General features: G+C 40.4%; 1 protein-coding gene across 9 annotated transcripts in view; it reads right to left on the reverse strand.

Annotated features, from left to right (window-relative positions):
* LYST (lysosomal trafficking regulator) overlaps positions 1-12306 on the reverse strand; it is a 191116-nt gene that overhangs the window by 164201 nt on the left and 14609 nt on the right. For 4 of the 9 annotated variants that reach the window (XM_019418948.2, XM_019418947.2, XM_019418945.2 and 1 more), the window contains exon 1: positions 11990-12091. The exons of 2 other annotated variants lie outside the window; for them this stretch is intronic. The gene's annotated coding sequence lies outside the window, so the exon portion shown is untranslated. Of the gene's footprint in view, positions 1-11945; positions 12092-12306 lie in introns of those variants that run through there. 3 more of the 9 variants (XM_019418943.2, XM_019418942.2, XM_019418944.2) reach the window with 3 other exon arrangements.

Raw genomic sequence — 12306 nt, forward strand, 5'->3', positions numbered from 1 at the left:
GTCGTATGGAACATATGACTTCAGAAATATTCTCCGGGGGTGCTTGGGTGGTTCAGTCAGTTAAGCACCTGACTCTTGATTTCAGCTCAGGTCATGATCTGGCAGTTCATGAGGTCGAGCCCTGCATTGGGCTCTGTGCTAACAGCACGGAACCTGCTTGAGATTCTCTCTCTGCCCCTCCCCAAGTTCTCTCTCTCTCTCAAAATAAATAAATAAACTTAAAAAAGAAAAAAAGAAATTTTCTCCAAAATATTTAAATAAGGCTAACAGAAAAAACTTAAAGAACAGTTACCATCTTTGGAAGCATTATTAAAGAGGAAATCCAGAAGACAGTAAAGGATTTTAATCTTTAATAAACTCTAAGTTACAATGCATTTAAGATCCAATAAAGTCTAGACAAGTAAATATTAAAAAGTAGTATAAACGCAAGCTGATAGAAAGACACAGCTGTTCTGCAAGTTACACCAGTAAAACCTCCTTTTACCATCGACCAGGATACACTGAACTGTATACTTCAATGAATCAATACCCAGAAGCAGTAACAATGAGTGATTTTATGAACAGATAAATGTTTTGTTGCCCTTTCAAATAAGCCACATTTATATAATAAAAGAGGAAATCGTTCTTACCATTGTTTTAATTTCACACCCATCCAAACTCAGTATAATAATTACACTGTTGAAATAATACGTATGCAATTACAATTATTATTATTCCATCTAAGGAACTCAGACAAATGAACCTACAGAACTAATTAAAATTCTAGTGTAGCAAATCACATTTTGATCAGAGCAATCTTAAAGATCGAAGAGAAAGAAGAAAGGAAAAAATTAATATACTATTATTGCTCTTTAAAAGTTCATAATACTCAAATGAACATATAGAATTGATTTCACTTATGCTAAGTAAATTACTAAAAACAACACACTCAGCCAAAACCCAAATGCTACCACAGATAATTTAAATATATTTAACTAAAATATATTTCCACTAAGCAAAGACACAGTTAACTTTGAAACAGTTAAACGTAAGAACAAATTCCTAAAAAAATAGCAAATCCATCCCAACAACTATCTTGGGGATTGGACATGGTTAAACCATGCCAAAAAAAGCAGGCGTAAAAATAGAGAAAAAACAGAAGCACCTGGGTGGCTCAGTCGGTTAAGTGTCCGACTTTGGCTCAGGTCATGATCTTGCTGTTCATGGGTTAGAGCCCCGTGTCGTGCTCTGTGCTGGCAGCTCAGAGCCTGAAGCCTACTTCAGATTCTGTATCTCTCTCTCTCTCTGCCCCTCTCCCACTTACACTCCGTCTCTCTCTCTCAAAAATAAACATTAAAAAAAATTTGTTTTAAGTAGAGAAAAAATAGGGGCATCTGGGTGGCTTAGTTGGTTAAGCATCTGACTTCGGCTTAGGTCATGATCTCACAGTTCATGGGTTTGAACCCTGCGTCGGGCTCTGGGCTGACAGCTCAGAGCCTGGAGCCTGCTTCAGATTCTGTGTGTGTGTCTCTCTCTCTCTGCCCCCTCTCCAGCTTGTGCTCTTCCTCTCTCTCAAAAATAAATAAACAGGGGCACCTGGGTGGCTCAGTTGGTTAAGCATCCGCCTTTGGCTTGGGTCATGTTCTCGTGGTTCGTGAGCTTGAGCCCCACCATCGGGCTCTGGTGCAGAACCTGCTTGGGATCCTCTCTCCCCCCTCTCTCTCTGCCTCTACCCTGTTTGCACTCTCTCTCTCAAAATAAATAAACTTAAAAATTTTAAAAATAAACATTTAAAAAAAGTAGAGAAAAAATAACCGACAACATTTTTCACAAAACTAAAACAAATAATACTAAAATTTATATAGAACCACAAAATACCCTGAAAAGCCAAAGCAATCTATTTTTTTAGTGTTTTTAAAAATTTTAATTCCAGTATAGGGGGTACAACAAAGGGGTACACGAATCCCTTTAAATTAGTTAGGCAAAGCTATCTTGAGAAAGAACATAGCTGGAGGTATCACAATCTCACATTTCAGCATATACTACAAAGCTATAGTAATCAAAACAGTATGGTACTGGCACAAAAATAGACACATCAGTAGAAGAGAATAGAGAGCCCAGAATAAACCCATGCCTACACAGTCAACTAATCTATGACAAAAGAGGCAAGAAAATACAATGGGAAAAAGACAGTCTTACCAGACGAGTTTCTTATACTATATGTGGAAATAAGTTCAAAATGGATTAAAGATCTAAATGGAACCATAATACCTAAAACCATAAAAATCCCAGGAAAGAGCTCAGGCAGTAATGTCTCTGACACCAGTCACAGAAACATTTTTCTAGATATATCTCCTAAGGGAAAAAAAAAAAAAAAAAAGGCAAAATTAAAACTATTGGGGACTACACCAAAAAAAAAGTTTCTGCCCAGTGAGGGAAACCATCCAAAAAACAAAAAAGCAACCAAATAAATGGCAGAGATACTTGCAATGATATATCTGAAAAGGGGTTAACAGTTAAAATATATAAAGAACTTATATGAATCAACACCAAAAATTAAATAATCTGATTAAAAATGGCTAGAGGGCCTGAATACACATTTTTCCAAAGAAGACATACAAACAGCCAACAGACACATGAAAAGATGCTCAACATTGTTAATCATCAGAAAAATGCAAATCTGGGGCACCTGTGTGGCTCAGGTAGTTAAGTGTCCAGCTCTTGGTTTCTGCCCAGGTCACGATCTTGCGGTTTCATGAGTTCGAGTCCTGCGATGGGGCTCTGCATTGGCAGTGCAGAGCCTGCTTGGGATTCTCTGTCTCCCTCTCTCTGACTCTCCCTACCCCCCACCCCCACCTCTCTCTCCTCTCTCTCTCTCTCAAAATAAATAAACTTAAAAAAAAAGATGCAAATCAAAACCACGATACAATATCATCTTACAACTGTCAGAATGACTAGAATCAAAATGGCAAGGAATAACAAGTGTTGGTGAGGATGTAGAGAGAAAGGAATCCTTGTGCACTGCTGGTGAGAATGTAAACTTGTATGGCTGCTATGGAAAAGAGTAAGGAGGTTCCTCAACATATTAAAAATAGAACTACCATATTATCCAGTAATTCCTTTACTAGGTATTTACCCAAAGAAAATGAAAACACTAATCAAAAAGATACATGCACCCCTATGTTTACTGCTGTATTATTTACAAGAGGCAAGATGTGGAAACAACCCAGGGGTTCATCATTAGATGAATGGATAAACAAGATGTGGTATGCATATACAATGGAATATTATTCAACCATAAAAAAGAATGAAATCTTGCCATTTGCAACAACAGGATGGAGCTAGAGTATAATGCTAAGTGAAAAAAACTCAGAGAAAAACAAATACTATATGATTTCACTCATATGTGGAATTTAAGAAACAAAACAAATGAGCAATGGGGGAAAAGAGAAAGAGAGAGACAAACCAAGAAACTCTTTTTTTTTTAATGTTTATTTATTTATTTTTGAGAGAGAGAGAATGAGAATGTGAGTGGGGGAGGGGGGGAGAGAGAGACAGACAGACAGACAAAGACTACCAACCAGTCTCCTCACTGTCACTGCAGAGCCCAAAGTGTGTCTCAAACTCATGAACTGTGAAATCATGACCTGAACCGAAATCAAGAGTCAGACACTTAACTGACTGAGCCACTCAGGCGGCTCAAGAAACAGACTGAATTATAGAGAACAAACTGATGGTTACCAGACGTGGGTGGGTGGGTGGGGGGTTGGGTGAAATAGGTAATGAGGATCACGTATGCACTTCTCACGATGAACACTAGAGTAACATATAGAATTGTTGAATCATTTTATTGTACGCCTGAAACTAATATAACACTATGTTAATTATATTTCAAAAATAAGGAAAGAGAGAAAGACAAACAAAAACCAAAAAGGAAGAGGAAAGAACATTGTTTTTCTCAGTATTTATCAAATGACTTCAAAAATTGTCCCAAATATATATAACGTACAATATATGTAAATGTTATATATACATATATAATATTACATTAAATATAATTTTATATACCTTAATATTCTCAAGTACCATAAAAGAGAAATATTACTGTTATGATTTTAGACAGTTGAAATATCCAGAGATAGTCAAGAATGATAGCCAGGAAATTGGATAAGCTATTCCTAGAAACCACATTTTTATGGGTCTGGAAGTCTATATTCTTTTTGGCTTCTTAAAGAGAAGAGACTTCTTAAAAAGAGACTTTGCAAAAGAGATATCTTAAAAGAAAGTTCAACTTTCCCAGAAGGGCTTGGGATAATTTAATAAAAATAATAAAATAATAAAATAATATTACAACATGTTGTGATTTTCCAGTAAGATGTGAAGAGCGTTTTGTTCATCTATCACAATAAGTCCATATATTAAGACCTCTATTTTACTTATTTAAAAAGTTAGTCTTCTACAATCTGTCAAGTCCAAGAATGAAAGGAGAAGAGGCCTTAGCAACAAGAAAGTAGCCCGAATAAAAATCCAGCAGGTTGTAGGAGATACAGTTCTGGAATAAGAGTCAGACTGAGGCTCGGTGCCTCCATCTGTGTGCCAGCATCCCCAGAGCTTTGATTCCCCGTGTACAAAATGAGAAGGTGGAATGAGATTATCTCTTGTTACTTTTCAAGCTCTAAAATGTTGCGTTGACAGTGTTTGTGAGATGTGTTAATGTTGTATCTAGCAAAAGAAACTTTGGTCCAAGAACTTGACAAAAATTAATCCACGAAAATTATAAAAATCATTAGTGTTCTGGGATCAGGAATCCTGAACTAATAAACTTTATGCGCATGCTTCCCGCTCCCCCCAAAAACTGTAGAGAAAAAACAGAATCCTAGAGTTAGTCCACAACCTAGATGTCACTTTTCACTATTTCACCAAATTAGGAATTCTCTCTCTTCTTCCTACCTATTCCAGGTTCTGATAAATTGTAGTTACTACAAAGTTTGTCTTACTTGATTTATGATGTAGCTTCCTCTTACTTTCACTCTTTTCATTACAACAAAATTACTGACCTCACTAGGAGGCATTGGTTGGAAATCCAGCTCTCTCCTAGTTTTCAACCCCTCATCTCCACTGACTTCTTCACTGTCTAAAATAAATAAATATAAGTACAAATACAAATATAAATATAAGTATCCAGATATATCCTGTTGATACCCTTGTCTTTCAAGATTCCTCAAGGGTAATCTATACTTGAAGCAGTCCTCCTGCCTGGCCTCAGCTCACCTCTCTGTGCACTGCAGTCTGACTTGTGCTCACACTTCTCTACCAAAACTACTCAGGCCAAGATCAACAATAACCTTCTAATTGCCAAATCCAACCCAATGGACACATTCCAGTCCTTATCTTCTCTGACCTCTGAGGAACATAAAGCAAATGAGACTATTAATCATCCATTCTTAAATCTCTCTTCTTTCTGGATTTGTGAGATGACAAATCTCTTCTGGTTCTCCTTCTACCCTTCTGACCACTCCTCCTCAGTCTCCTTAGCTGGATTCTTCTTTGCCAGCTCCTTCATGTTGGGGAGGCTCTGGATCCTGTCCTCTTCCTCACTTCCCATTCTTTGTGTTCTCTTTTGATGATCTCATCCATTTCTAAGGTTTCTAGTACCACCTATATGCTAATGGATTCCAACTCTTCATAGAGAGATGAATCCAGAACTTCCTTCAGATCTCCTGACTTTTCTAGAACAAGACATACCCAGAACATGTCCGGGCAGTATTATAGGGCTGGAGAGAATAATCTCAGGCTAGTAAGCCCCATTCATGTCCCTCTAACTTAGGGCTCAATTTGTTCATTCTCAACATCCACAGCCCTTTTCCAAGATGATAGCTCCTCTTGTTACATATCACAGATATGACTACCCATCTTGATTTGCCTAGGACAGCCCTAGTTTATGCCTGCTGTCCCAGGGTAACTATTAATGACACTCTTTTCATTTTCAAAATAACACGTATTTGGTCAATAAATTATATGATGACCCTACCTGCCCACCTATCCTTTCTGATTTTTCATACGCAACTAGATGAGTGCTTCTTCCTCCCTGGACACTTCACTCCCTAGCTTTAGGAACCCTAGTTCTGTTGCGAAGAAATGTCCCTGTATCCTCTACCTTTACACAAGAGGAGCATTTAATCTCCTCCTCTTAATAAAGCACTATATACACCCAGATCCCAGGCCAGGAAGACAAGTCGGTATTATTCTGGTTATCATCTGGTTCTCAAAGTGACTTGTGCATCATTATTACCCATTTTATCTACTTCTAAGGCTAAATTAGAGCTATATTTATAGTTGTCAACTACTGACTTTGAGTCTCTCATCTCCATTTACTGAGAACTTTGTTACAAAAGTCCTGTCTTCCTCTCCACACAAGATCTGTTGTTTCTGAGGGCTTCATTATCCATAAGAAAAATAATCCCAACATACTAGGATTTAGAGCTCTTTGATTTCCTCTTCTTCAATGACCCCTACTTTGGAGAAGAACAGCATAGTGTATTAAGTGGGCATAAGGGCTTTGGGGCTAGAAAGAATCAGGTACTTCCTAGTTGTGTACCTTTGGGAAAGTTACTTTACTTCACCGAGCACCCATTTCTTCATTTGTAAAATAGAGTCCCTAATATGTGCCTCAAGGGATAGTTGTGAAAAATAAGTATGATAAACTATGGAAGGCATTTAGTATAGTGACTAGTATACAGCAGTACTTGATAAATTGTAGTTTTATTAATATTATGATTGTTGCATAAGCACTATTAATCTTGGCTACCCATCATCACTGGCCATACTTTGACCCTTATTATCACTTGCAACTGTTCTGACTCTAGAATCTTAAAGTTAGGACCTCACATCACATGCCTATTTTTCCATCTCTAGTACTCCTCTACTTCCATTAATCCTACAGCTTACTCATTGAAATTCTTCACCCTCTTTGTTCTCTACATTTATCAGCTCCATCTTGGCTTGGCTGTCTTCTTCAATCAAGCAGGATACCTACCTATGGTTCAGCTCTTCAATTAGCAACTTCATTAGCACCCTCAGTTCCTTGACTCTGTTCCACCCCCTTCCAGGTTCTACATCACAACCCCCCTTCCACTCCCCATCCAGATTTAGTCTAACCAAACATTTTCTGCACTGTTATGGAGAACTGCTGGAGAAAACTGCTTAACCATTCTGATTGGCTGCTCTACTCATTTGTGATTTCAAGGGTGTTTATCACTATTCAGTAATTAGGTTAGTGGTCCCTGGCCAAGTCCCTTTTCCCATCACAACAGTAACTCTTCCCATGAAATATACCCCAATCCATGCTCTTCCTCCTCAATTTCAGCATATAACCTGATTCCCACAGAGACAAGAGATGCTATATTATATTATGTATCTAGTCTCTATTTCCTTTTTTTTTTTTTTTTTTTTTTTAAATACTAGGAAGATACATCACTGCTCTTCTACAGGGTAGCCCTTTCACCTGTGCTCTTGTTCCCAACCCTTCCATTTCTGCTGAGGTTATGTCTGATTATCTTCTTTCTCTTGTGACTTCAATTTTTGTGACTTCAATTTTCTTTCCTCTTCAATAGACTCTTTCTATCAGCCCACTAAAGTTCCTTGGCTCTTTCATCTTTAAAGAAAAATAAACCTTCCCCAATGCCATCTCCCAGCTCAAGCTTCCCCACTGTCCTCCCTTCCTTACCAAAAGTATTTGAAAGGATATGTCTACTGAATGAATGAAGCCTTTTTTATTTTGGTTAGACTTTTCTTCTGAGCTCCAGACCTATATATTTTGAAAATTCTAATTATACCTGACTCTGTTCCAACAAAGAAAACAACTAGTCTCACCAAACTGATGTGAACTGATGAATTTCACATCTCCAAATCTGTTCCACCACCTATATTTTCAAAATTAAGATCAATTACCAGCATTACCATCCACCCAGTCAGACAGTCTAGAATCCCCAAAGCCCACTTTGATTCCTCCCTTTCTTTTACTCCGTATCTAGGCAAGTCCTTTCTAATATCTCCCACATCTGTCCCCTTTGTGTCTTCCCAGGGCTCCTACCATTGAGGACTCCTCATCTGACACTACTTGACAGGGATGTTGTGAGAGTTAAATAAAATAATAAATGGGAATGCAATTTGTAAGATGTGAGGTGCTTAAAAAGATTATTTAATACTATCATATCTTTGACAAAGTGAGCAAGAGGTTAATATGACTTGTTCTTAAAAAACTAACTCTGGGTCTTAATAATCAGTGCTGTGTTTTCTAATCACAGATTACAAAGCATCTGCTTGGCAATCTGGTCTATAATGTTTCTAGGAGTCATTTAGTGTCAAAATGTTCAATGTATAGTTTCTAAGCTTCACTTTCCCCTACCTCATTTTTCAATTTGAAATATGTGATTCTTCAGGTTTCTGGCAAAAATCTTCTATCCCCTTTACCTTTTAAAGATGAATTGTATCAACATTTCTAAGTATGCACAGTAGTCTTATCATTCATCCATTTCTTCCACTCATTTAAAGTGGCTAGAAGTTCTCTTATTTCCTCACACATTTTGAGTTTCAATTTCAAGGAATCACATTTGAATGGAACAATGACGAGCCTTTAGGAAAACTGTTTGAGTCCTTTCTTGATTAATTAAGATGATCATACTTTAAGCACTACTTTTTCATATTGTTAAAAAAGATTTTTCTTTTTTTTTTTCTTCCCCACAATTAGACCTGAGAAGCATTCAAAGTTTCAAAATGTATCAGGTCTCTCTCACTTACTATAAATCAAGGCCAGAAGAATTAAGAGAAAGAAAGACAAATACCGGTGAGAAACAATAGCAAAAGAAAGCAGTATCAAAGAACATATGGTGTTCCCATGGACTGTTTATAATTAGTTATTAGTATGACGTCTTTTTATGTACTTTCAGAATATATTTAGGCTGAAAATCCATTTAAAAATATTAGTTTATAGCCTGGGTTCTTTTTTTGGAGGAGGGGGTACCAAATTACTTTATTCGAAGAAATGATACAAATAAAAGAAGTAGACGGCTTGGTACAACTTAGAGAAAAGGGAAAGGTAACCCGAACAGTCATGTACTTGTAGCCTGGTTCTTAAGGGAAGGCATAGACCTTAAACTCTAGAATCCTGATATATTTTTGATACAAGTTTTACAGGCCAAATTCTATGGCCCCAAATACTGCATAATTTGATGAAAAGATCTCCGTTTAACATGTGATGGCCCATTTATTTCAAGCCATCTTTAATGAAACAAAAGAATTAGGATAATCCCTGTATATTACTGACTTATTAATAAAGTATTAAAAATACAGGTCATTTCCATTGTAATTTCACAAATGGCCAAGTGAAGCCACATTTGACAACAAGATTTCTGAGACTTAAAAAAATTCTTGAACTTAAGCCAGGCATCTAAACATAATTTGGGAAAAGCTTAGTCATTTGAGGTGTTCAAGTTAAACACAGCAACAAACTAAAAAGGTACTCTGAAATTCTGGATTATACGGCTTTCTCTACAAAATGAAACTAACAAACAGATGCTCTGAGTGCAAGCAAATAAAAGCAAAGCTACATTTCGTGAAAAGAATGAATAAGTTGGTCCAAAAGAGCTAAAAAGAAAAGGAGTCTGAAAAAGGTTGGCAGTTCATGGGTGAAATACTAAACCCCTGTTAAAGTCAAGATAATGTGAAAAGTGTCTTCAATACAAAGTTACCAGAATCTACTACCAATAATCTCTACTTGGATATCTCATTTTGTGGTCTTCTAACCAACTCCTAACCCACTGCCCATCTCATAAACCTCATCTCAGTACGTGTCTACTGCATCTTTGCACTCGCTTAGGACAAAAACTGTAGTTGTCTTTAAGTCTCCTGTTGAGTCTATCCTCAATTCAGCCAGAAATCAACCTCTCCACCAATTCTACTCTGGTCCAAATGATAATCATCCATGGCCTGAATTATGGCAGGAGTCCCTGAGCTGGTATCTCTGCTTCTACCCTCTCCTTCATCCGAAGTCTATTCTTCATCCAGCCACCAGAGTGACCCTTGCAAAGGTCTCATTATGTCTCTTCTTTATTCAGAGGGATGAGTCCTTTTCTCACTCAGAGTGTAAGACCAAGCCCGTGCAAAGGCCTCCAAGACCTCACCCAATCTGATTGCCCATTCCCACTCACCTGATTTCATCTGTACTACTCTTACTTTGCTCACTCCACCACAGCCAAATCTGACTTTGAGCTGTCCACAAACATGCCCAGTACATGCCTGCCTCAAAGCTTTTGCAAGTGCCTTTCCGTCTACTTGAACACGCTTCCCCTAGAGAGGGGTACGGATTACCGTCTCCTTTCTGGTCTTGGGCTCAGACGCCGCGTTCTCTAGGAAGTCTTCCCTGACTACCCCTAGTTAAAACCCTTTTCCAGTTCCTGATCTCTCCCTCTTCCCTGCTTTTTCTCTCTAGTCCTTGACACCGAATGACATAGCACATATTTTATTATCTGAGATCCCCCACTAGAATGTAAGCTCCATGAAGGAGGGGATATTTATGTGTTCAGACAACTCTGACACACAGTACATGCTCAATAAATATATACTAAATTTATGGATCATTTTATGGCTTACACACTGCTTTCATGTAAACTAAATTATATAGTAACTCATTTTCTCCTAATTCTTGTCTCCAAATTCTCCAATCTTTAGGCAGTAACAATATGAAGGACAGCAAAGAGTTATTAAAAAAAAAAAAAAAGTTGCTGACTACTTGTAAAGCTCTTTAAAACAGATACCCCGTATTAATAACTACATCTATAAAATGAAAGCTCATTGTCAACATCTTTATTAGCATAAGGTTTCTGGGTGTGGAAGTTTAAAGTAACAGCAGATCACCCAAGAATCATCAGGAAGGAAAGCCCAATTCAGTTTGTCCTATCAATTTGTTAAACAAACCCTAGGAAGAATGCGGGTTGAATTCAATGTTCAAGAAAACGTTGGTCCCTATTAACACCCACGTACTCAACACAAGATGCAACTCCCTTAAAATTTTCTATCTGCTTAAAACAAACCTCATCAACTGCCAAGTGCTGTCACTGGGTGTGTATGGTCCGTTGAGCATCTAGGGAATGTTTTGTTTTGTTTCGTTTCGCACGATAAGAATTAAGGCTAGAGGGACGGTTCTTAAAGCCTCTGGCCTTATCTCCGCCACTACTAAACAACTCGTTGACCTCCACGCTGTGGTGCCGGTGTCTTCCTGGGTTATTTCCCGAACAGTTTAATCCTGCCAGAGACCAAGAGGCATCTCAGCCAAGGCTCCAATGATGCCGGAGACAGACAGCAGATGTCTCAGAGGATCCTCTGGAGAGTCTCTCGCCCCGGCAAAGGGTGTCACAGGCATAAGAAAAGCAGCAGACCAAGGCACACGGGGGAGATGACAGATGGGTGAGGACCGCGGGACAGGAGCTCAAGGAGCGACTGGAAGGGTGGTGGCGCGGAAACTGTCAACTCCCGTCCCCGACCTGCCAGTCTGGGCCCGGTCGGGGTGGAGGCAGTGCCACCGCACAGGACAATAAATACAATCAAGCTAGCAGCAAATCGCCGCCAGCCTACTCGACCTCCGCCCCTCCGTGAGCCGGGAAATAAAGTTGGTGGCGGGTGGCCGCTTGCAAGGGTCCAGGGGGGCCGGGAGGAGCTCCCGCCCGCCGCTCAGCTGCTGTCAGAGGCTGCCCGGGCGCGGGGGGGGAGACATCTCGGAGACCCGGAGCCAGAGAGGACGCCTGAGGACGGGCTTGGGGCCGGGTCCCCCGCGCCCTCAGCCGGGTGGCGGCGACCCCCAGACCCCCGCGACCGCCGCCACCCCAAACCGCCTTCCCTCCAGGCCACGGATGGTGTCCGGGACCCCAAGCCCTCTGCCGGCGTCGTCGGCGCGCAGCGGCCGCCTTTACCTGCTCTCTGGCTGCAGCCGCCGCCGCGGCGCCCTTCCACTCACCGGGAGAATCCCGAGTCGTCGTCGCTGTCGCTGCCGCTGCCGCCGCCGCCGCTGCCACTGCCGCCGCCGCGAACTCTCCACCCCCGCCCCCTCAGGTAACCCAGGAAACCGGGAACACCACCCCCTCCCTTCCCCCGTCCGGACCCAGACCCTCTCTCCTGCGCGTGCGCGCTTGCCCCTCCTGGCGCGCCCCGAGCCCCGCCCCTCGCTCGTAGGGCACCGTCGGCGTCGCAGGCGTGACGCGTGGAGCCACCGAGCCAATAGGGAAGGGAGGAGGGCGGGCCGAGCCTCAGGGCGGGAGGGACGGAGGGGTGGGG

This window comes from Panthera pardus, unplaced genomic scaffold, assembly GCF_024362965.1.
Source record: "Panthera pardus isolate Hobbes unplaced genomic scaffold, ASM2436296v1 HiC_scaffold_22, whole genome shotgun sequence".
Lineage (NCBI taxonomy): Eukaryota > Metazoa > Chordata > Mammalia > Carnivora > Felidae > Panthera > Panthera pardus.